Genomic DNA, 4885 nt, shown 5'->3' on the forward strand with positions numbered 1-4885 from the left:
TCGATTGCCGCAACTTGGGTGGTGGCCGTCTGGCGAGCCACCGCGTGTCTCACCCACCGCTGAAGCCTCGACCGACCCGAGCGCTTGCGCTGGCGGGAGACCGGGAGGGTGGTCGATAGGGGAGTCGACCGATATGGGGTCGACGGTTGCCGCAGCAGAACGCCGCGGACACATGCGCGAAAATGCGTCGCACCGCGGACGGGGAGCGCATCGACGTCGAGTGGAGCCTCCTGGAGCCAGGCGGAGTCGTCGGCGACGAAGGTGAGAGCACCGAGATGAATCTCTCGATCCTCGACCAAAACTCCAGCAGCTACCATGATGAAAGTACTCGGAAGAATCGCAACTTCTCCATAAAATCGCTAAAACACCTGCCCAATGGTGGGCGCCAACTGTCGTGGATCTAAGTCTGACAATAGAGTGGGGGTAGGTATGGAGAGGCAAGGTTCTAGCTATGGAGAGGTTGTAAACACAAGAGATGTACGAGTTCAGGCCCTTCTCGGAGGAAGTAAAAGCCCTACGTCTCGGAGCCCGGAGGCAGTCGAGTGGATTATGTGTATATGGATTACAGGGTGCCGAACCCTTCTGCCTGTGGAGGGGGGTGACTTATATAGAGTGCGCCAGGACCCCAGCCAACCCACGTAATGAAGGGTTTAAGGTACATTAAGTCCGGGGCGTTACAGGTAACGCCCCACATAAAGTGTCTTTACTATCATAAAGTCTACTTAATTACAGACCGTTGCAGTGCAGAGTGCCTCTTGTCCTTCTGGTGGTCGAGTGAGTCTTCATGGTCGAGTCCTTCAAGTCAGTCGAGTGAGTCCCTCGTAGGTCGACTGGAAGGTGATCTCTTCTAAGGGTGTCCTTGGGCAGGGTACTTAGATCAGGTCTGTGACCCTACCCTAGGTACATGACTCCATCACGGCCTCCATTGGGGCACAATTAAACCCTGATGTAGAAGCCGCACTACGAGAATTCCTTCAGGAAAATTGGGACATTTTTGCCTGGCACCCTTTAGATATGCCAGGAATCCCACGTAGGCTGGCAGAGCACAGCCTAAATATCCTAAAAGGATTCAAGCCAGTCAAACAGGCCCTTCGACGATTTTCCGAACCCAAAAGACAGGCAATGGGAGAGGAGCTAGCCAAACTACTAGAAGCCGGATTCATCAGAGACATAAAACATCCGGACTGGCTAGCGAACCTAGTAATGGTACCAAAAAAGGACAAATCCTAGCGCCTCTGTGTGGATTTTAAAGACCTTAATAAGGCCTGTCCAAAGGATCCTTTCCCCCTCCCCCGCATCGACCAAATCATTGATGCTACCGCGGGGCACGATTCATTGTGTTTCCTCGACGCATACTCCGGATACCATCAAATCAAGATGGCGGAAATAGACCAGGCCGCAACGGCATTCATTACTCCATACGGACCATTCTGCTTCAACACAATGCCCTTCGGACTTAAAAATGCTGGCGCAGCATATCAGCGCATGATACAGACATGTCTGGCTACCCAGATCGGCAAAACAGTGGAGGCATATGTAGACGATGTGGTCGTTAAGACCAAACACGTCGAAACTCTAGTAAACGATTTGAGGCTCACATTCGACAACCTACGAGCATATGACATTAAGCTCAACCCGGAAAAATGCATTTTCGGCGTACCAGCCGGAAAGCTCTTGTGCTTCATTGTATCCGATAGAGGAATTGAAGCAAACCCAGCCAAGATCCGACCTCTGTCACAATTGGATATCCCAAAAGACCTCAAACAAATACAAAAATTGACTAGATGCGTGGCGGCGCTAAGCCGCTTCATCTCCCGTTTGGGAGAAAAGGCATGCCTCTCTACCGCCTCCTCTGACGCACCGAACACTTCGAGTGGATGGATGCTGCCACGGCCGGACTCGAAGAAATAAAGGCCATATTAGCAACAAATCCGGTCCTGGCCGCGCCCAACCTAGGCGAACCAATGTTATTATATATCGCGGCAACACATCAAGTTGTCAGCGCAGCGCTCATCGTCGAACAAGAAACAGAAGGACATAAATTCCCTCTTCAAAAACCAGTGTACTATGTATCCACTGTCTTAACTCCATGCAAGTCCCGGTATCCACATTATCAAAAGATAGCGCATGTGGTGTTCATGGCATCCTGGAAGCTGCGACACTACTTTCAAGAGTGCTCGATAACAGTGGCCTCCGAAGTTCCTCTCAACGACATTATAAACAACCGCGACGCGACGGGCAGGATTGCAAAATGGGCCATTGAGCTTTTACCATTTGACATAACCTACAAACCAAGGTGAGCTATAAAGTTGCAAGTGTTGGCCGACTTCATCGCCGAATGGACCGAAGCCGAACTCCCTAAAGAGTACGGCACATACTCCAATTGGATCATGCATTTCGACGGCTCCAAAATGTTGGCTGGCCTAGGGGCTGGCGTCGTATTGACGTCCCCAACCGGAGACACAGTCCAATACGTACTTCAGATAATGTACACGGACTCCAACAATGCACCCGAATACGAGGCCCTTCTACATGGTCTCCGGATGGCAATCTCCATGGGTATTCAACGCCTAGAGGTGCGCGGGGATTCAAACCTCGCAATATCCCAAGTAAATGGAGACTTTGACACCAAGGATCCGAAAATGGCAGCCTATCGTAACGCCGTCTTAAAAATGTCAGCTCGGTTCGAAGGACTCGAATTCCACCATGTAGCCCGGGATAATAACCAGGCAGCCGACGTGTTGGCGCGCATCGGCGCAAAACGCGATGCCGTCCCTCCAAACATCTTCCTGGAGCGGCTCTTTAAGCCATACGTATTATGGGAAGAGGAGTCCGGAAACAACAACCCGGAAACAACAGCGCCACCCAACACGGAACATTCTGACACAGTCGGTGGCTCAGCCAATGAAATAACACCCTCAGCCCATGAAATAATGGCAGTAATTTCCCCGTGGACGGAACCATTCCTAGCCTACTTAACTAGGCAGGAACTTCCCGAAGACCAAAATGAGGCCCGCTGCATAGTTCGACGATCTAAAGCCTACAAGGTCCATGAGGGAGAACTCTATAAGAAAAGCACAACCGGAGTCCTTCAAAGGTGCATCTCCGAAGAGGAAGGGCGAAACCTCCTGGCTGAAATTCACGCCGGACTCGGCGGGCACCACGCCGCAGCCCGGGCCCTTGTAGGTAAGGCCTTTCGTATAGGATTTTATTGGCCGACGGCCCGGGCGGATGCTCAGGACTTAGTCCAACGATGCGTCGGTTGCCAGCTCTTTGCTAATCAAAGCCACATGCCACCCACCGCCCTCAAAACTATACCCATCACCTGGCCGTTTGCGGTCTAGGGGCTTGACATGGTTGGACCCCTTAAAGGGGGAACCCACAAGCAAAAATACCTATTGGTCACGGTGGACAAATTCACCAAATGGATAGAGGCCAAGCCAGTTAAAACGGCCGAATCCGGACCTGTGATAGACTTCATATCCAGGGTAGTACACCATTATGGCGTCCCCCACAGCATCATCACTGATAACGGCCCAAATTTCACAGTCGACGAGGTTAAACTCTGGTGCAAAAACATGGGCATCAGGCTCGACTACGCTTCAGTCTATCACCCCCAAACTAACGGTCAAGTCGAACAAGCAAACGGTCTAATCATGAGTGGCATCAAACCCAGATTAGTGCGGTCCCTCACGGAATCTAACACGCACTGGGTAGAGGAGCTCGACTCCGTACTCTGGGGGCTGCGGACCATGCCGAACCGCACTACCGGATTCACACCATTTTTTATGGTGTACGGTGTAGAGGCAGTTTTGCCCTGCGATATAATTCATGACTCACCTCGCGTGCGCATGTACGAAGAAAGAGAAGCTGAGTTGGATCGGCAGGACAGTTTGGACGCCTTAGAGGAGGAGCGGGACATGGCAAAAGCTCGTTCCGCATTCTATCAACAGCAGGCTCGAAGATATCAAAGCAGAGAAGTACGGGCCAAAACTTACAATGTTGGCGAGGTAGTTCTATGCCTGCCGGACAAGAAAAAGGACAAACTTAAGCCCAAATGGGAAGGTCCCTTCATCATCGACCAAGTCCTGACCGGCGGAGCATACCGTCTACGTAACGCATCTGACAACCGACTCGAGCCGAACCCATGGAACGCAGCCCGTCTCTGAAGATTTTACGCCTAGCGCCGGACTCAGAGTTCATCTCCTTCCTCCGTCCACCTTTTATATTTTCGCTGTCTTTTGTTCCCCTCCTTCTTCCCCCTTTTTTTTAGTAAAAGCCTTTGAGGGCTGATCTGCGCATTGTTCGCACACACTTGAGGAGCTACTCGCACTCATTATACCTGGGGCTTCTTTAACAGAAGCTTATTTATACGGGCTTCATGCCCAACACATGTGTCATACTTCCGCATGTACCTTTTATTCACCATTATATGCATCAATATGACTTAAGTTTTGGCCAAGCTGGGTTGTCTGGCTCCTGTGCTTACCCCTACGTTCCCGATTGTTCGGCTAGGAGGTAAAGGGAGCACCTCTGCGATTGTTACTGTCGGGTCAGCCGGGCGTGTACCTCAGACTGGGTGAAGCCGAAAGCTAGCGTTCTTAAGGGAATATCCGGTTGTTGACTTGAAAGATGATTTATTACTTATTTATTTATCTGTTCCCAGATGTTTTTTCTGCTCTCTTTGCAGTACGGACATGCACCTTAGGGCATGCCTCCCAGGGAAGGGAACCCCTAACGGAACTATTCTCCCTGGAAGATGTTTCTTACTAACCATGTAATATAACATAACTAGTTGGGCACTTCTCTGATAAAGCACTATACGCCTGGTCTCCATGCATGCCCCGGTTTTTATAACCGTTAGGGTGTTCGGACACACTCCGGA

The sequence above is a fragment of the Triticum aestivum genome, chromosome 6B (genome assembly GCF_018294505.1).
Source record: "Triticum aestivum cultivar Chinese Spring chromosome 6B, IWGSC CS RefSeq v2.1, whole genome shotgun sequence".
NCBI classification, from domain to species: Eukaryota; Viridiplantae; Streptophyta; class Magnoliopsida; order Poales; family Poaceae; genus Triticum; species Triticum aestivum.